Here is a 21,783-nt window from a genome sequence, read left to right on the forward strand (position 1 = left end):
CTAACTCTTTCTTGAAAACATTGAACATTTTGGCCTCAACTACTTTCTGTGGCAGAGAATTCCCCGGCTCACCACTCTCTGGCTGAAAACATGTCTCCTCGTCCGTGTGCTAAGTGACCTACGATATATCCTCAGACTCTGACCCCCTGGCTCTGAACTCCCAAGTCATCAGGAACATGGCAAAGGATTCTGGGTAATCCAGCGTGGAGGACAGGAAAAATTTGTGGCAGTGAGAGCTGCTCTTTTCTGAGGTATTTCAGGTGTTGGAGGTAATTTCCTCGAATTCCTGGGGCAGCAATGACTGTTTTATATGCTGTTTCATTGTTTTGGAACTTTGGAGAAAAAAAGTCAAAACAATGGCACTTTTAAAAGAGAGAAGGACAGACAATATGCAACACATGGTCAGAGAAGGAGAGAGAGAGAAAGAAACCCACACTGCTAACTGACACAGCAGTGAACCTGCACAGTTACTGCCTTTGCTGTTTGAATTCGTGTATCGCTGGACATCGGAGTGCATCTGGGAAAGTTAACAAACAGTGAAATTCACAACTAATCTTGGAGGAACCTATGTGGGAAAGCTCATAGCACAGGAACAGATAAGTGCATAGTTTTTAAGTGTAGCCTTGCTGTAAATCTACAAGAGTGGGTTCTTTCTTTATTATATGTTTTATTGAGATCTGTCTCTTGGTTAACTTTTAAAAATATAACCCAGAAGTATTAAGTTAGCCTGGAGCAGTGTTTTCCTTCAGAGTAATAAGACAGTGCTACTTCCTGGGTCTGTAGATTGTGAAGAAGCAAAGATGGTTTTTAGCAGAGTGATATGCTCATCTTGTCAGATGTGGAAGTTTAAGGAGGGTTTACATGTTACTGAACATTATATCTTCAGAAAACTTCTTTGGTTATGAATCACATCAGATCAAATGGATCGATTGGAGCTATAGTTACAGGCAATGAGGAATTTACAAGAGCAAAGGGGTGTGTGACGGATGGCAGTTATATGAATGGAGAAAAGCCGCAACTGTCATATGGATGGGTTAGCTCCAGGAAAGCTAAGAGAGGTAGGCAGGTAGTGCAGGAGTCTTCTATGGCGATCCCCATTTCAAATAAGTATACTGTTTTGGAAAATGTAGGAGGTGATGGACTCTCAGGGGAATGTAGCGTAAACAGCCAAGTTTCTGGTATCTGTAAATTACAAGGGGTATGTCGGGTTCCAAGCGATCGATTGTGATAGGGGATTTTCTAGTCCAAGGCACAGACAGATGTTTCCATGACCAGCAGCAAAAAAAATCAGAATGGTGTGTTACCTCCCTGGTGTCAGGATCAAAGATGTCTTAGAGAGGGTGCAGAATGTTCTCAAAGGGGAGAGGGGCCAGCAAGGAGGTCATTATACACACTGGAACCAATGACATAGGAAGGATGAGATTCTGAAGGGAGAATATAGAGAGTTAGGCAGGAATTTAAAAAGGAGGTCCTCAAGAGTAGTAACATCTGGATTACTCCCTATGCTAGGGCAGGAATAGAAGGATAGAGCAGATGAATGCATGGCTGAGGAGCTGGTGTATGGGAGAAGGATTCACATTTTTGAATCATTGAAATCTTTTCGGGGTAGTAGTGACCTGTACAAGAAGGACAGATTGCACCTGAATTGGAACGGGACTAATATTCTGGAAGGGAAATTTGCTAGAGCTGCACAGGAGGATTTAAACTCATAAGGTGGGAGGGTGGGGCCCAGGGAAATAGTGAGGAAAGAGATCAATCTGAGACTGGTACAGTTAGGAAAGGGAGGGGGTCAAACAGTCAGGGCAGGAAGGAACAAAGCAGAGAACAAGGTAGGATTGATAAATTAAACTGCATTTATTTCAGTGCAAAGAGGCCTAACAGGGAAGGCAGATGAGGGACTGGGATATCATAGCCATTACAGAAACATGGCTCAAGGATGGGCAGGACTGGCAGCTTAATGTTCCAGGATACAAATGCTACAGGAAGGACAGAAAGGGGGACAAGAGAGGACGGAGAGTGGCATTTTTGATAAGGCATAGCATTACAGCTGTGCTGAGGGAGGATATTCCTGGAAATGTATCCAGGGAAGTTACTTGGGTGGAACTGAGAAATAAGAAAGGGATGATCACCTTATTGGGATTGCATTACAGACCCCCTAATAGTCAGCAGGAAATTGAGAAAAAAATCTGTAAGGAGATCTCAGCTATCTGTAAGAATAATAGTGTGGTTATGGTAGGGGATTTTAACTTTCCAAATATCAACTGGGACTGCCATAATGTTAACGGTTTAGATGGAGAGGAATTTGTTAAGTGTGTACAAGAATATTTTCTGAGTCAGTATGTGGATGTACCTACTAGAAAAGGTGCAAAACTTGACCTACTTTTAGGTAATTAAGGCAGGGCAGGTGACTGAGGTGTCAGTGGGGGAGCACTTTGGGCCCAGCGACCATAATTCTATTAGATTTAAAATAGTGATGGAAAAGGATAGACCAGATCTAAAAGTTGAAGTTCTAAATTGGAGGAAGGCTAATTTTGACGGTATTAGGTAAGAACTTTCAAAAGCTGACTGGGGGCGGATGTTTGCAAGTAAAGGGAGGGCTGGAAAATGGGAAGACTTCAGAAATGAGATAACGAGAATCCAGAGAAAGTATATTCCTGTCAGGGTGAAAGGGAAGGCTGGTAGGTGTAGGGAATGCTGGATGACTAAAGAAATTGAGGGTTTGGTTAAAAAGAAGGAAGCATATGGCAGGTATAGACAGGATAGATCGAGTGAATCCTTAGAAGAGTATAAAGGAAGGAGGAGTATATTTAAGAAGGAAATCAGGAGGGCAAAAAGAGGACATGAGATAGCTTTGGCAAATAGGGTTCAGGAGAATCCAAAAGGTTTTTATAAATACATTAAGGACAAAAGGGTAACGAGGGAGAGAATAGGGCCCCTCAAAGATCAACAAAACTGCCTTTGTGTGGAGCTGCAGGAGATGGGGGAGATACTAAATGAATATTTTGCATCAGTATTTACTGTGGAAAAGGACATGGAAGATATAGACTGTAGGGAAATAGATGATGACATCTTGAAATATGTCCATATTACAGAGGAGGAGGTGTAGGATGCCTTGAAATGCATAAAAGTGGATAAATCCCCAGCACCCGATCAGTGTACCCAAGAACTCTGTGAGAAGGTAGGGAAGTGATTGCTGGGCCTCTTGCTGAGATGTTTGTATCATTGATAGTCACAGGTGAGGTGCTGGAAGACTGGAGGTTGGCTAACGTGGTGCCACAGTTAAAGAAAGGTAGTAAGGTCACGCCAGGGAACTATAGACCAGTGAGCCTGATGTCAGTGGTGGGCAAGTTGTTGGAGAGAATCCTGAGGGACAGGATGTATATGTATTTGGAAAAGAAAGGACTGATGAGGGATAGTCAACATGGCTTTGTGCGTGGGAAATTATGTCTCACAAACTTGATTGAGTTCTTTGAAGAAGTAATGAAGAGCATTGATGAGGGCAGAGTGGTAGACATGATCTATATGGACTTCAACAAGGCGTTCGTCAAGGTTCCCCATGGGAGGCTGATTAGCAAGGTTAGATCTCATGGAATATAGGAAGAACTATCCACTTGGATACAGAATTGGTTCAAAAGTAGAAGACCGAGGGTGGTGGTGGAGGGTTGTTTTTCAGACTGGAGGCCTGTGACCAGTGGCGTGCCACAAGGATCGGTGCTGGGTCCTCTACTTTTGTCATTTACATAAATGATTGGGATGTGAACATAAGAGGTATAGTTAGTAAGTTTTCAGATGAGACCAAAATTGGAGGTGTAGTGGACAATGAAGAAGATTACCTCAGAGTACAATGGGATCTTAATCAAATGGGGTAAAAACAATGACTGCAGATGCTGGAAACCAGATTCTGGATTAGTGGTGATGGAAGAGCACAGCAGTTCAGGCAACATCCAAGGAGCTTCAAAATCGACGTTTTGGGCAAAAGCCCTTCATCAGGAATAAAGGCAGTGAGCCTGAATAAAGGGGTTTGTCCTCTCTCCACGCTTCAGGCTCACTGCCTTTATTCCTGATGAAGGGCTTTTGCCCAAAACGTCGATTTTGAAGCTCCTTGGATGCTGCCTGAGCTGCTGTGCTCTTCCAGCACCACTAATCCAGAATCTTAATCAAATGGGCCAATGGGCTGAGGAGTGGCAAATAGAGTTTAATCTAGAGGTGCTGCATTTTGGAAAGGCAAATCAGAGCAGGACTTATACACTTAATGGTAAGGTCCTAGGGAGTGTTGCTGAACAAAGAGACCTGGGAGTGCAGATTCATAGCTCCTTGAAAGTAGAGTTGCAGGTAGATAGGATAGTGAAGAAGGCGTTTGGTATGCTTTCCTTTATTGGTCAGAGTATTGAGTACAGGAGTTGGGAGATCATGTTGCGACTGTACAAGACATTGGTTAGGCCACTGTTGGACTATTACGTGCAATTCTCGTTTCCTTCCTATCGGAAAGATGTTGTGAAATTTGAAAGGGTTCAGAAAAGATTTACAAGGATGTTGCCTGGGTTGGAGAAGTTGAGCTACAGGGAGAGGTTGAACAGGCTGGAGCTGTTTTCCCTGGAGCATCGGAGGCTGAGGGGTGACCTTATAGAAATTTATAAAATCATGAGGGGCATGGATAGGATTGTTATGACATGAGGTAAACCCCACCTGTTAATTTTAAACCAGCAAGACAGAAAAGGTTTAATCTGTGAAACTTCAAGAGGCCAAGAACTAGTTAAAGTAACAAGTTTATTTCTTAAAGTCTAACAGAGAATAATTAATTAGCAACTATTTGCAACTCCTTTCTGTAACCTATCTTTTACCTTCCCCTCTATAATAATAGTCCGATAAAACCCCCGATTAAGATTTACCAAAAGTCCAAATGTTAAAAATCGTTGTATCTTCCTCTGTCGATTTGCCCTCCAGGTCGGTGTTGATGTTTTTCTCTCTGTGCAAACTCCTTTTCTAGACAGATCTTTGGAGAGCTCTCACTAACAGCTTACATTTGTTGGTCTTTTGGTAGTTCTCCAACTGTTCAAAATTTTTCATTTTTATAATCGGATCGTTTCGTTGTGTTAATGTTGTCAAAATACCAAATTCAAACTTGATTGGAATTTAGTATTTTGGGGCATAATTTCAACTGATTGGTTGAATTCAAATGCGTTTTTTTTTCTCTCCAGGCAAGGCAGTTAATCTAGCTGCTGGACCAAAAGGCTACACTGTATCTTGTTCAGAACACTTAATGCTGACAGGTAGCTCTGCTAGCTTTTAACTCTTTTCAAGGTACAGTACCCCTTACACCTTCATTACAGGATAAATAGAGAACGTTTTTTTCCCTGGGGTCAGGGAGTACAGAACTAGAAGACATAGGTTTAGGGTGAGAGGGGAAAGATATAAAAGAGACCTAAAGGGTAACTTTCTCACCCAGAGGGTGGTACCTGTATGGAATGAGCTGCCAGAGGAAGTGGTGGAGGCTGGTACAACTACAACATTTAAAAGGCATCTGGATGGGTATATGAATAGGAAGAATTTGGAGGGATAGGGCCAAATGTTAGCAAATGGGACTAGATTAGGTTAGGATACATGGTCAGCATGGACGAGTTAGACTGAAGGGTCTGTTTCCATGCTGTACATCTCTATGACTTGATGATTCAACAACTTTCTTGCGTTTGCCCTTTCTAGTCCTGGTACAATTTTCTAGGTGTCTATGAGATCCCCCATCCTGTCCCATCTCCCATCTCTTCTAAACTTCAGTGAATACATTTCAAACCCATCTTCATATGTCAGTCCTGTCATCCCAGGTATCAGTCTGGTAAACCTTCAATACACAGGTTATCCAACAGATTACCTGGATAGCGGAGATGCCACCCAAGGGGATGGTAGTATTCTGCTGCCTAACCCTGCCATGCTGACAATATCTTCATTGTTTCCTGCCAGTCCAGGCCGCTGCCAGTTTTACTGAGATGAAACAGCGTGAAGCCATGTTTTTCAAGGTCATCGATGAAGATAGTCTGCAACCTCCTGTCTTAAAAGTCATCAACCATGGGGTAAAAATTCCCAGAGGTTGTTGGCTCAAGTATTGAGCTCAAAATGGTATCTCCGGAGTCAAATCAGTCTCTCACACTCCAAATCTCCAGCATCCATTAGCAGTTCATGTGTCAGTTCCCTCACAGAACTGGCTCAATTCAGAGCGGATGTGCTCACCCATGTTTCTGACACCATTTTGCACGGATGTGCAAGAGTTAATCTACAAGCGATTCTATAGATCTGGTTAATCTGAAATAGAACAGAGATAATGGGAAGTGTTTGGTAAGTCTGAGAAAATCTCAGGGAGTTCTGGGCAGTTCCAGTCAGACACCATCATGTCATCTGCTCCTTATGTTACCATCAGGATAATCTAACCTGCAGATAGTAACTAAGATCCATTTTCAGGTACTATAATTTTCCTCATCTGGATTAGATATATATTCAAAAAAATAGAATATCATCAGTTTTGTAATTCATTGGATTTGTACCTGAGCAGATCATTGTGGCACCAACACAATTCGGATTGAAGGACAATTATGGATTTTACTTAAGGCCAAAATTAAAGTTCATGAAATAGTCTTTTGTGAGCCAATTGCATGATTTTCCTCTCTAGTAGCTGTCCTTTATTTTCCATTTTTGTTATTGTTAAGGAATTCATGCATCTCTCAATTCTCAGTCAGTACTTCGTAATGCATTTTACAGGCTGAGCACTAAACTGTGCCTTAGACTGGAAGTAAATGATTATTTAAACCTTGCAGGTTTAGACCCAAATAATTTATATTTCGAGCCTGTAATAATTAGCTAAACAAATGTTTCCTTAAGTGGAAATTCCTGGAGTAGTGCATTTTGCTCATACTGTTTACCTTGGAGTGTCAGAGGTCGAGGGGTAACCCTATAGAGGTTTATAAAATCATGAGGGGCATGAATAGGATGAATATGCAAAGTTTCTAGAGGGCATAGGTTTAGGGTGAGAGGTGAAAGATATAAAAGAGATCTAAGGGGCAACTTTTTCACACAGAGGATGGTACGTGTATGGAATGAGCTGCCAGAGGAAGTGGCAAAGGCTGGTACAATTACAACATTTAAGAGGCATTTGGATGGGTATATGAATAGGAAGGGTTTAGAGGGATATGGGCCAAGTGCTGGCAAATGGGACAAGATTAGGTTGGGATATTTGGTCGGCATGGACGAGTTGGACTGAAGGGTCTGTTTCTGTGCTATACATCTCTATGACTCTCTGACTCTATGTGACAAAGCTTACCTTGTTGTTTAAGATAAGAGCCTCTTCTACAGCATTCAAACAAAGGCACTACTGAACGCAAATTTGTGTCAAAGTTATCTGAGATCATAAGTAATACGAATAGGATTAGGCTTTTCAAGAAAGCACTGCCATTCTTCATTTCCACTTTCCTGTGTTTCCCCATAACCCTTTCAGGTTTTAGCTGACCTGTTGTCTAATGACTCCCTGAAGTGTGGAAGGAGGCCATCGATTCCATACAGAGCCTCTGAAGAACATCTCACCCAGAACCAGCCCCCTACCCTATCCTTGTAACTCTGCATTACCCTTGGCTAGCCTGCACATCCCTGGACACTATGGGCAATTTCCCAAGGCCGATCCACCTTAAACTACACATCTTTGGACTGCAACCAGAGGAAACCTACGCAGAAACGGGGAGAATGTGCAAACTTCACGCAGTCGCCTGAGGCAGGAATCGAACCTGGGTCCCTGGCACTAACCCATTGAGCCACTGTGCTGCACCCCTATATCTGATGACATTAATTTTAGATGTAAAATTTGATTAAACACCACTTGTCACCAAAAACAGCAGTCTGGTCTTTTAAATATTAATATTGAGCAGACCAATTTGCCAATAATTACTTTGAGCAAAAGCGGAGAACAGTGGAGAAACTCAGCAGGTCTGGCAGCATCTCATAGCGGTCTTACATTTTAGTTGTTTCAACTTTTATATTAATTCACATTCACCTAGCCTCTTTACCTAGTTAACCCCTCCCTCGTTCTCGATGTGGACAAAATAAAGCAACACTCCTTTAACTACTTGTGAAATCATTAAGTTAAAAATCACTCAACACCAGGTTATAGTCCAACAGGTTTAATTGGAAGCACACTAGCTTTCGGAGCGTCGCTCCTTCATCAGGTGGTACCTGTGTGATTTTTAACTTTGTACACCCCTGTCCAACACCGGCATCTCCAAATCATGTGAAATCATTAGCTATCAGGCAGTACACTGGTGGCATTGTGATTGGGGCTGAGATAAAACTGGATCTGATTTATGAGCAGTGGAGAACTTGTCACAACAATGCACCCTTGTTGTGCGAAATGGTATATGGGTTCAGAATGGAACAGCACAGAGCTATTCTCAACGATAAAAGGCCTGAGGAACTAGCAGCTGGGTGAGGACATCTACAGGCCATTCATGGAATGACAGACTCCTGGGAGAAACTCCACTTGATCACCCACACTGTCATTTTTAAAACACAGTAAGTTTTTTTTTATTCATTCACTGGATGAGGGCATCACTGGCTGGGCCAGCATTTATTGCCCATCCCTAATTTCCCATAGAGTATTTAAGAGTTAAACACATTCCCGTGGGGATGGAGTCACACCGGGTAAGGATGGCAGTTTCCTTCCCAAAAGGACATTGGTGAACCAGATGGGTTTGTCCCCCAACAATTGAGAATGGATTCATGGTGAGGAGAAAGTGAGGACTACAGATGCTAGAGATCAGAGTCAAAAAGTGTGGCACTGGAAAAGCACAGCAGATCAGGCAGAATCTAAGGAGCAGGAGGATCGATGTTTCAGATATAAGCTCGCCATCAGGAATGGGGGGAGTGATGAGGGGCAAGGGATAAATAGGAGGGTTTGGGGCTGTTCTAGATTTTTGCTGGATTCAAATTCCACCATCTGATGTGTCAGGATTCAAATCCAGGTCTCTGGGCCATTACCTGTGTCTCTGGATTAATAATCTGGTGATAATACCACTGGGCAATAAGGTTACATTTAAATGATTGGACCTAGATTTTTAAATTCCTTTTTCCAACGTCAGTAAATCTGTAGAAACCAACGTGGACCAGCCAACTTCCTGTTTGTTATTCTGTCCAGGTGAGTGTGTGATTCCCTCGTGATTGTAGCAAGCCTCTGAGAGAGACACAATGTGGGGTTTCCTGCTGTTTCTGTAAGCATTGTGTGACACCCCTGTCACCCTCTGTAAATAACTCCTATTACGTAATGTGGCAGTTTAACAGGCAAATTTTACTGTGTATGTTATTGGATCACCCACTGATCAGATAGTGTCAGAATGCACTTTTATTTGCTATGTGGAGTACAAGTTTTTTCGAATGGAGATCGAATCATTGAAAAGTATGAGAAGATTGTGTTGCATTGTAGCTCACAAACAGAGTGTATCTTTAAAGGACATGCTTTCATCTCTGAAACATCGTATGCAAGCTGAGGGAATAAAGGTCTCAGACTCCATCTTAACTCAATCCACTTGAGGCATGACATGCTGAAGGAAGCACACTACTCTCATTAGCTAAATAACTTAGGATAACGGGTAGCAAATTTTAAACAGAATTGAAGAGAAACATCTCCTAAAGGGTTGTGAATCTGTGGAATTCTCTGCCTCAAAGTGCAGCGGATGCTGGCACAGTGAGTAAATTTGAGGAGGTCTTTAATTGGTCATGGATTGAAGAGTTATGCAGAGAAGGTGGAAAAATGGGGGTGAGGAACATATCAGCCACGATCGAATGGCAGTGTGGACTTGATGGGCCGAATAGTCTTATTCTGCTCCTATATCTTATGAACTTATGAACTTAGTGTTAGTGCAGGTATTAAATTGCTGCAGAATGCAATGCGTGTATATATTAGTGAGCTATAATAAACACCTATTGGATCATTCGAAACCATATCTCTTCCTAGTTACCAATGCTAACGAGGCATACGTTAAACTTTGCCACATCAAGTAAAGATACTTTGCTGGGAGAAAAACAAACACACAGCAAAGTATTTTGGCTCAATCTATTGAGTAGATTTAGCTCATCCAGGCAAGCCACAAATCAAGACGGACGCTATGTGCTCAAATTGTGACCTCGAATTTTCACTATGTTAATTATTCCGTGCATCCATTGCCCTTACACAGAAAATAAATCTTTTTGTTTCAAGTTTTCTCAGTCTTTAATTTTCATTTAAATTATTAAATTAACTTAAAGCAAAGACATAAGAGGAAAGATAGTGGGGGTGTTAATTGTTCGGATTGGACCCGTTCAATCGCCTGGATTTTTAAATTCTTTCTGTCAATGTAAGTAAATTTGCAGAAACCAACATGGACCAGTCAACTTCCTGTTTATTATTCTGGAGAAGGGAAGCTGAGGAAATGAACCTGAAGCCGTTGATATCTCGGTTTCAAGAGTTGGTTTTCAGTTCTCTGAAAACCCTCGCAACAAAACCAGAACTGAACCCAGCCATGGTCGTGACTTTGAGTGTGTCTGATGACTGTGGATAACAGTTCATTTGTATATCACAGAGAAACACACTTACTCCCAATCTGCCCTCACCACCCTATAATACTACTGGCACCGTGATACAATCTCCAATCACTGGTTAGCAACGATCACAGAACTCTGCAGAATCAGTGAGAAACTTTCATAAACATTGTGTTATTGAACCCAAAGACGTGAATTCAAGTCCCACGATAACCATGATGAATTGAAGCGAATTAAATCGTTCCAGATTAAAAACCTTGTATCAGTAAAATGTTGACCATGAGGCCTCACTGTGTGTTATTGAAACCCATTGACTCATATTTTTTAGGGCAAGAAAATCTGCCATACTTATCTAGTCTGACAGATATATGACTCCAATGCAGGGAAGTTGCCTTGACAAGTGGCAGATCAGCCAAGATCCTTTTGAAAAGTGAAGCAGATTGGAGGGGCTGAATGGCCTGCTCCGACTCCGATATCTTATGGTATTATGGACCTGCAGCAACATGGTTAACTCTCAACTGTCTTCATAAGTGGCCACCATTGAAAGTATGAATCGAGTTCATTCTGAAGGCTGATCCTTTTCCAGCAACAAACAGATTATAGGGCAGCCATCTTATCTGCAGAATAGGCTTACCAGGTTTCAGTTATCCACGGTTTGCCCCAGCCCGAAAATATTACATGGAAATTTCCAGAACCTGGAACCCCGGGGCTGCCGGGGAGGTAAATTTCCCATTTAAATGAATGGATCCGCAATTTTCCATGAATTTGGACATTTGCGGTATGTCTTGGAATGTATCCTCTGTGGGTACGGGGTGGGGGGCACCTATACTCAGGCAGCACCTGAGGAGAGAGAAGCAGAAGTCAAGGCCTTCCCAGCCCCTAGACAATGTGCGCAACTGGTGAGAGAGTTGAGTGAATTGTGTGAAATTCCCAATGTCAGGAGCAAGGATTCCTACTTTCCACAGTCTTGCACGGTGAGACGGATTCTCACCTAGTGAGCAGCAAGATGTTTACTGGCTTGCATTCACGTCCACAGTCTCACCTCAGTGAAGTCCAGTCTTTACAGGTTCTGAGTTGGACAGGCAGGAGGTTGGAGGAACACAGCAAGCCAGGCAGCATCAGGAAGTGGAGAAGTCAACGTTTTGGGTGTAATCCTTACAACATAGAACATAGAACATTACAGCACAGTACAGGCCCTTCAGCCCTCAATGTTGCACTGACCTGTAAAACCAATCTGAAGCCCATCTAACCTACACTATTGCATTCTTGCCCATATGCCTATCCAATGACCATTAAAATGCCCTTAAATTTGGCAAGTCTACTACTGTTGCAAGCAGTGTGTTCCATGCCCCTAATACTCTCTGACATCTGTCCTATATCTATCATCTATTATTAATGACTTAGATGAGGGAGTCGAAGGGTGGGTCAGTAAATTTGCAGATGATACAAAGATAGGTGGAGTTGTGGACAGTGAGGAGGGCTGTTGTCGGCTGCAGAGGGACTTAGATATGATGCAGAGCTGGGCTGAGGAGTGGCAGATGGAGTTCAACCCTGCCAAGTGTGAGGTTGTCCATTTTGGAAGAACAAATAAGAATGCGGAATACAGGGTTAATGGTAGGGTTCTTGGTCAGGTGGAGGAACAGAGGGATCTTGGGGTCTATGTACATAGATCTTTGAAGGTTGCCACTCAGGTGGATAGAGTTTGTAAGAAGGCCTATGGAGTATTATCGTTCATTAGCAGAGGGATTGAATTCAAGAGTCGTGAAGTGATGTTGCAGCTGTACAGGACTTTGGTTAGGCCACATTTGGAGTACTGTGTGCAGTTCTGGTCGCCTCACTTCAGGAAAGATGTGGAAGCTTTGGAGAGGGTGCAGAGAAGATTTACCAGGATGTTGCCTGGAATGGAGAGTAGGTCGTACGAGGATAGGTTGAGAGTTCTCGGCCTTTTCTCGTTGGAACGGCGAAGAATGAGGGGTGACTTGATAGAGGTTTATAAGATGATCAGAGGAATAGATAGAGTAGACAGTCAGAAACTTTTTCCCCGGGTACAACAGAGTGTTACAAGGGGACATAAATTTAAGGTGAAGGGTGGAAGGTATAGGGGAGATGTCAGGGGTGGGTTCTTTACCCAGAGAGTGGTGGGGGCATGGAATGCGCTGCCCGTGGGAGTGGTAGAGTCAGATTCATTGGCGACCTTTAAGCGGCATTTGGATAGGTACATGGATGGGTGCTTAATCTAGGATAGAAGTTCGGCACAACATCGTGGGCCGAAGGGCCTGTTCTGTGCTGTATTGTTCTATGTTCTATGTTCTATGTTCTATCCCTCAACTTAAAGCTATGTCCCCTCATGCTAGCCATCACCATCTGAGGAAAAGGGCTCTCACTGTCCAACCTATATAACCCTCTGATTATCTTATATGTCTCCTAGCTCCCAGACCCTCAATTTCTCCCCAACAATTTCTCCTTCGAATCCTCCCACTTCCTCCAGATGAAAGGGGTAGCCATAAGCACCCACATGAGCCCCAGCTATGACTGTCTCTTGGTCAGCTACATGGAACAGTCCATCTTCCGTAGTTACACTGATATCACTCCCCACCTTTTCCTGCGCTACATTGATGACTGCATCAGCTCCACCTCGTGCTCCCACGAGGAGGTTGAGCACTTCATCACCTTCACCAACACATTGTACCCCAACCTGAAATTTACTTGGACCATCTCAGACACCTCCTTCCCCTTCCCGGATGTCTCCATCTCCATCAACGGTGACCAATTACCTGGACTACACCCTGTCCCTCCCTACCTTCTGCAAAAACACTATTCCTTACTCCCAATTCCTCCGCCTCCGCCACATCTGCGCCCAGGAGGACCTGTTCCACCATAGAACACACCAGATAGCTTCCTTCTTTAAGGACGTTGATTTCCCCTCTCATGTAGTTTATGATGCCCTCCAGTGCATCTCATCCACTTCCTGCACCTCTGCCCTCGAGCCCCACCCCTACAACAAGGACAGAAATCCTCAGGTCCTCACCTTCCACATCACCAACTTCCATATACATCACATCATCCTCTGCCATTTCCACCACATACAAACAGACCCTACCACCAGAGATATATTTCCTTCCTCAACCCTATCTGCTTTCTGTAAAGACCATTCCCTCTGCGACTCCCTCATCAGGTCCACGTCCCCCACCAACCCACCCTCCCCTCCCAGCACCTTCCCCTGCCACCGCAGGAATCGCAAAACCTGCACCCACCCCTCCCCCCTTCCACATCCAGGCCAAGCACGGACTTGAGTGGGCCAGCCTTCAACATCCATCAAAGTTTCACCTGCACATCCACACATGTCATTTATGTGTCCATTGCTCCTGATGCAGTCTCCTCTACATTGGGGAAACAGGACGCCTCCTCGCAGAGTACTTCACAGAACATCTCCGGGACACCCGCACCAACCAACCCCACTGCCCTGTGACCAAACACTTCAACTCCCCCACCCACTCTGCCGAGGATATGCACGTCCTGGGCCTGCTCCATCGCCACTCCCTTACCACCTGACGCCTGGAGGAAGAACGTTTCATCTTCACTTCGGGAACTGCCAACCCCATGGTATCAATGTGGATTCCACCAGTTTCCTCATTTCCCCTCCCCCCACCTTTTCCCAGTTCCAACCTTCCAACTCGGCACCTCCCTCATGACCTGTCCCACCTGTCCACCTTCCTTCCCACCTATCTGCTCCACCCTCCCCTCCGACCTATCACCTCTACCCCCACCTCCATCCACCAATTGCACTCTCAGCTACCTTCCCCTCAGCCCTGCCCCCCTCCCATTTATTTCCCCACCCCCGAGGCTTCCAGCCTCATTCCTGATGAAAGACTTTTGCTCGACACGTCAATTCTCCTGCTTCTTGGATGCTGCCTGACCTGCTGTGCTTTTCCAGCACCACACATCAGGCTGGAGCTGGGCCCAGTTTCCCTGCAGAGACAAAGGGATGGTTGGGGCTGACGAAAGAACAGCTCGTGGTAAGGCGTGAGCAGGAGCAGTGTGGAGGTCACCCTTGTGAGTGAGTGAGGGCAGGAAGGGGTTAATGGTTTGGAAGGGTGAGCAGGATGAGAGCCATTGATTTGAAATGCTGCACGCCAGGGGAGGTGATGGTCTACTTGCGTTATCGCTGGACTATTAATCTAGAGACAAAAAGTGTACTGCTGGAAAGCACAGCCGGTCAGACAGCATCCGAGGAGCAGGAGAATCGATGTTTTGGGCATAAGCCCTTCATCCAGAGAAGGTATTTTGTAATTCAGTGGGATGTGAGTGTCCCTGGCTGGCCAGCATTTATTGCCAGTACCTAGTTGCCCTTATAATAGTAGCACCTACCCTTGCAGGCAGCAGAACTTCTTCCTGCCCTGCTGGAGTGGGTGTCCCACTTCACACAGCAGCGACCTGAGCTGGAATCAGTCCCTAGTCTGGCTCGGCATGACCTCCTGTGGCCATCAACTGGAGAACGGACTGTTGTCGCCCCCCCCCCCCCAAAAGCCCCGTTCAATAACATGGTCCCTGTCAGCAAAGCAGGGCAGCAAGCTTCCTTTTTCTCTGGGCTCATTTTGTGATTGTAGAGAGGCTCAAGCATCACAGTGTGAATGTTCATTCCTGGCTGATGGTGCCTGAAGTGGTCTGCAGCTGCGTTTTTAACATGGCATCGGCAGCCAATGGTCCTGGCCCTGGCAAATACTGCTCCCCTCTGGGTCCGAAAGGCACCCCGTGGGACCTGGCCACACCAATAATGAGAGCAGAGGGCAGACTGAGAAAAGTCAGAGTCTCACTTGACAAAGCGTTTTAATTGGAAATGGGAAAATTCTGCCCATGCTTGATGTCTGATAGCAATGACTTTTCACCAGAATGGGATTTGATTCGGTCGATCAATGCAGGGATAAATAACACACAAAATGACAAGCAGAAAATTCTAACAACTATCAATTAATTTTGAAAAGACCCAACGTTATTTTTTGTCGCTAAGTTGAAAAGTGACCCGATGTCTGCAGTTGAGCAATGCAATACGCACATCAAATAAAGCTGTAGGAAACATGTATCTACCATACAAATGGCATGGTGATGTTTTTATCCTAATCTCTTTATCCATGTTGCCAAGGTCTAAAGGAGATGGATGGCTCAATGCTCCATGGTTCAGTCTGTGGAATGCACTGCCTGGAAGTGTGGTGGTAATCGAGATGTTCAAGAGAGATTATTTGGTTAGAAATCATGTGCAAGAGGAGAGGAGAAAGCAGGATACTGGCAGCAGTTAGTGATGCTCATCTGAAGGGTCACATAGACTGAATGGCCTCGTTCTGCATCATAATATTTCTGTCATTCTGTTTGAGGGCAGGGACACTATATGAGACAGATACCTGACTTTAGCATCTTTTACTGGCAGGGAGAGAGGGACGTTCAGTCAGGCTTTCATCAGGGTGTTTTACTACCTACTGAATTGCTTTTTCTTTTGTTCACTTTTGGGATAGGCGTCGCTGGCTGGGCTAGTATTTATTGCCTCTCCCTTGAGAAGATAAAGGCGAGCTGCCTTCTTGAACAGTGATGTAGAGGTGTCAGTGTTGGACTGGGGTGGACAAGGTCAGAAATTACACGACACCAGGTTATAGTCCAACAGGTTTATTTGAAAGGTGATGTCACTTCACCTGATGAAGGAGCAGCGCTCTGAAAGCTTGTGATTTCAAATAAACCTGTTGGACTATATCTTGGTGTTGTGTGACTTCTGACAATGTGAAGAGCCACAGTCCATGTGTTGTAGGTAGACCATCATGTCCTTAGTGGAGGGAATTCCAGGATTTTAAACTCATTGACAGGATCAAACACGTCTGTAGCATGCTCCTCACTATTAAACATCCTGCTGACTTTAATTGTCCACCCACCCACAACTGAGGAACAAGTATGTGGAAAAAATATGGACACTGCGGAATCAGATCATTCAACACCATCATCATAGGCAGGAGTAAATTACAAGAGAGAACAGCATTTTATTTTCTGTCTCAGTCTGTGAGAATCACGATGATACCAATATTGACATTGTCTTTCAAACATAGACATACATCGTCTAGTTTCATTTTGAGAGAATAAATGAACTTGCATATACCTAAAACCGACACAACCAAATTTTCAATCAGTAAGGGAATCGAGTGTTATGGGGAAAACTCAGGCAAGTGAAGATCAGGATTATCAGATCGGCCATGATCTCATTGAATGGTGGAGCAGATTTGATGAGCTGAATGTCTCTTTGGACTCCTATCATCTGTGGGCTTATGGTCTATTAACAGTCTTCCTGAGAAATCTTAATCAATTTTATGTCCTGTAGTTTTAATATGGACTGTGTTTTCACCTTAGTGTTACAATCATGTTAGGAGTTCGCAATAAATAAGATTGCTTTGTCTCTCTGCTCAGATAAATACCAATAGTTCCAGGAAGTTAAAAAAAAAGGAAGGGCTGACTGAGTGGGATATCTGTGTAAATGGGATGTCTGATGTTCATCAGACATTTAGGTGTCTGTTAGTCAGAGTTAAAATAGCAGCTGAAGGCACATTATGTGATTATTTCAATTATTTCAACCTTTGTTTAAACCCCTGCTCTGAACGATTTCTTCATCTGGTAATGAAATTGTTTGGCTTATCAATTAAGGCAATTAGTAATATCTCCAGTAAGATGGCAGTGGAGTATGGCATCTGAGCCCAGGGTTTGTACGCTCTGTCTGATTGTTTTTCATTCCTTTTGGTTTTTTTCTGGGTTTTTTTCACTTTTCCTCATTTATTTTATTTATCTTTTGTTGGTCACTGCGATGGTACTGGCGGTGGCAAATAGGCCCAGAGCAGACCTGTGGCAGTCAATGATCGGGCCCAGCATAGACTCGAGTGGGCCCAGCATGGACTCAAGTAGGCTCAGCACCAACTTGAGTGGGTCCTGCGTGGACTCGAGTGGGGCTAGCACGGACTCGGGTAGACCCAGTGTAGACATGAGTGGGCCCAGCACAGATATCAGTGGGCCCAGCATGGATTCGAGTCAGCCCAGCACGGACTCGAGTGGGTCCAGCACAGACTCGAGTGGGTCCAGCACAGACTCGAGCGGGCCCAGCGCAGTCTCGAGTGGGTCCAGCGCAGACTCGAGTGGGCCCAGCGCAGACTCGAGTGGGCACTGCGTGAACTCAAGTGAGCCCAGGACGGACTCGAGTGGGTCCAGCACGGACTCAAGTGGGCCCAGCATGGATTTGAGTAGGCCCAGCGCAGACTCGGGTGGGCCCAATACGGACTCAAGTGGGGCCAGCGCGGACTCGAGTGGGCCTGGCGCAAACTCGAGTGGGCCCAGCATAGACTCGAGTGGGCCCAGCACGTACTCGAGTGGGCCCAGTGCAGACTCAAGTGGGCACTGCGTGGACTCGAATGGGCCCAGCACGGACCCAAGTGGGCCTAATGTGGACTCGAGTAGACCCAGCACAGAACTCGAATGGGCCCAGTGCAGACTCAAGTATACCCTGTGTGAACTTGAGTGGGGCCAGTGTGGGCTCATTGCAGTGGTGATGGAAGCAAGTTTGAGTTCCCGGTGATGACAAGGCCAGAGTGATACCCAGCAGCATCTGTGCCGTCTACATTGGCAAGGATATGCCCAGGGTACCTAAGTCCAATTGAATTTGAATTTGATTGTATTGACAACATTGGACCAATGAGAGGGTACAGTTCTTGGAGATGTAAAAGGAAGGGCATTTTCAAAATTAGTCAGAGCCAACCAAATAAATAAACATCTTGCTCTCAAAAGACACCTCTAACAAGGCACCAGCTATTTAAAAGGTACCAAGGCATTTGATTGTTAAAAATACTCGCAGTAAAAAGTAAGAAGATGACACAGAGAGAAGATAGCAGAATCAGAAGTCCGGAAGGAAGACAGCACAAGAGGCTGTATGGACTTTGAAAGATTAGGTTATTATAATGTTTAATAATTGTGTTACTGGAACAGCAGTTTAATAGAGTCGGGGTCAGACAGTGATTAGTTAAGAAACAAGGGACTCACGTTTGTTAACAGATTTTATTTAGTGTTCGCCGTTCGCGTTAAGAAAATAAATTGTTATTTTCTTCTTTAAACAGTGAAAATCGGGGTTTTCTTTCATGTACTCACACTTTTATCAGGTAATAAGGCTAGGTGAGCTTTCCTGGGGTAGTTTCTGGAAGGGTTTGCCCTCCACTTTGTAACACTCAACAAGAAGGACTGAAAAGCTTTTTCTTTATTCTTGTACCTTTACATTCTATGGCTTATTTTGTGTTTTAAGGTGGCAACACTATACAACATTTCTCCCTGTGTTTTATAATAAAGTACACATGACAAAAAATAAATCAAATAACTCAAACTCAAATAATTCATACGAGCTGCTGGAAGATGACAACAAAAGTCATGAATTGTATCAGAATCTTTGTAATCATCTGATAACATTGTAGCCTTCTCAATGTGATCATTTATCTCAAATTTTCACAAACATTGTCCCTTCAGCATTTGGATCTCCATCATGTTGTTACAGCATTCCAGTCACTGGACTAGTAATCCAGAACCCAGGCTAGCGTTCCGACGACATGGGCTCAAATCTCACCCTCGCTGGTGGTAAAATTTGTATTCAGTTAAAAATCTGAAATAAAAAGCTGGTCTAACAGTGACTGAATAACTGCGACCACTTGTCATGAAAATCCACCTGGTTCACTTACCTGTTCTGGCCTACATGCGACTCCAGACCCACAGCTGTGTGGTTGATTCTTAACTGGCCTCCGGGCAATTAGGGATGGACAGGAAATGTTGGCTCAGCCAGTGATAACTGTGTCCCAAAATGATTTTATTTTAAATCATTCTACTTTTAGTTGTTTTGCCCAACTGCTCTTCCAACATCTAGGTTTCAGCTTCCAACTTCATGCTAGCAAGGCCAAAGCTATCATCATCACCGAACAAACCTTCATCACTTCCCAGCCCGAACCAAACACTTTCACAATCTCTGATAGTCCAATCAAACACCTCCACAATCTCTGATAGTCCAATCAAACACCTCCACAATTTCTGATAGTCCAATCAAACACCTCCACAATCTCTGATAGTCCAATCAAACACTTCCACAATCTCTGATAGTCCAATCAAAAACCTCACAATCTCTGACAGTCCAATCAAACATCTCCACAATCTCTGATAGTCCAATCAAACACCTCCACAATCTCTGATAGTCCAATCAAACACCTCCACAATCTCTAATAGTCCAATCAAACACCTCCACAATCTCTGATAGTCCAATGAAACACCTCCACAATCTCTGATCGTCCAATCAAACACCTCACACTCTCTGACAGTCCAATCAAACATCTCCACAATCTCTGATAGTCCAATCAAACACCTCCACAATCTCTGATAGTCCAATGAAACACCTCCACAATCTCTGATAGTCCAATCAAACACCTCCACAATCTCTGATAGTCCAATCAAACATCTCCACAATCTCTGATAGTCCAATCAAACATCTCCACAATCTCTGATAGTCCAATCAAACACCTCACACTCTCTGACAGTCCAATCAAACACCTCCACAATCTCTGATAGTCCAACCAAACACCTCCACAATCTCTGATAGTCCAACCAAACACCTCCACACTCTCTGATAGTCCAATCAAACACCTCACACTCTCTGATAGTCCAATCAAACACCTCCACACTCTCTGATAGTCCAATCAAACACCTCCACAATCTCTGATAGTCCAATCAAACACCTCCACAATCTCTGATAGTCCAATCAAACACCTCCACACTCTCTGATAGTCCAACCAAACATCTCCACAATCTCTGTTGCCACACCAGTGAACCAATCCACCTCTTTGGAGATTCCAAATTTAAATCATCTCTGGTATCTATGGCAAAATCTGTCAGCACAGAATATACTATCATCATACTCACTGGAACATTTGAGATGCTTTGAGCTGATTCATTGCCACGATCCTTCTTATTGGCATTTATCTCAATGACTGATGCCAAACAGGGAAAGGTGAGATCTTCAGCAAAAGATGGTCTCCAACTGGATAATCAGTAAAGATTTATTACATAGCACTCAACATTTGTTTAGAGATCCCTGAGACATCCATAAGGCCCTAAGACATAGGAGCAGAAATTAGGCCATTCAGCCCATCAAGTCTGCTCCACCATTCTATTATGGCTGATAAGTTTCTCAATCCCATTCTCCCAGTTTCCTCCTGTAACCCTTGGTCCCCTTGATACTCAAGAATGTATCTATCTTAAATATACTCAATGATGTGGCTCCTACAGCCTCCTGTGGCAGTGAATTCCATAGGTTCACGACTCTCTGGCTGAAGAAGTTTCTCCTTATCTCCATTCTAAAGGGTCTTCCCTTTGCTCTAAGGCTGTGCCCTCAAGTCCTAATCTTTCCTACCAATGGAAACATCTTCCCAACATCTACTGTGTCCAGGCCATTCAGTATTCTGGAAGTTTCAATTAAGTCCCCCTTCATCCTTCTAAACTCCATCGAGTATAGTCCCAGAATCCTCAAACGTTCCTCATATGTTAAGCTTTTCATTCCTGAGACCATTCTCATGAACGTCCTCTGAACACGCTCCAGGGCCAGTGCAGCCTTCCTGAGATATGGGGCCCGCGACATTAGGCTTGACTTAAATGTAAGTGCCCATTACTGTTAGCAATGTTGATATTAGCATTTACAATTGGTATAGCAGCACTGAAACCAAACAAAATTAGTTAACTCCTCCCAGGAACATTCCTTTATAGCCTCGGCAGAGCTTATCTGTTAATGTCAGTTCACGCTTTCCGGGACTAACAGGCACCATCTGCTCCGTGTAGACACCTCTACTCCTACCTCAGCCCATCTGACATTGAAATACTCATCCTAGCCTTGCCGCTTGCAGACCCCTTCATGGTGGTGTTCCGTTCTGTATCCTCTGCCAATATCAGTTCATTTATCTCCTAACCTTATCTCCTAACCTACACCAAGTCCTTCCCTGCCAACCAGCCTTGCCTGCATTGATCGACATTGTGTTCTGGCCTAGCAAAGGCTCAGGTATAAAATTCTCAATATTTTCTTGAAATCTCTCAAAGGTCTCGCCTTTTGCTATCTCTGTAATCTCCTCCCACACTAACACCACTGCAAACCCTTCTTTTGACTGACTTTCCCTTCGTTGCTCCACCACAGAATCACGGAATGAT

The sequence above is a fragment of the Chiloscyllium punctatum genome, chromosome 44, assembly GCF_047496795.1.
Source record: "Chiloscyllium punctatum isolate Juve2018m chromosome 44, sChiPun1.3, whole genome shotgun sequence".
NCBI lineage: Eukaryota > Metazoa > Chordata > Chondrichthyes > Orectolobiformes > Hemiscylliidae > Chiloscyllium > Chiloscyllium punctatum.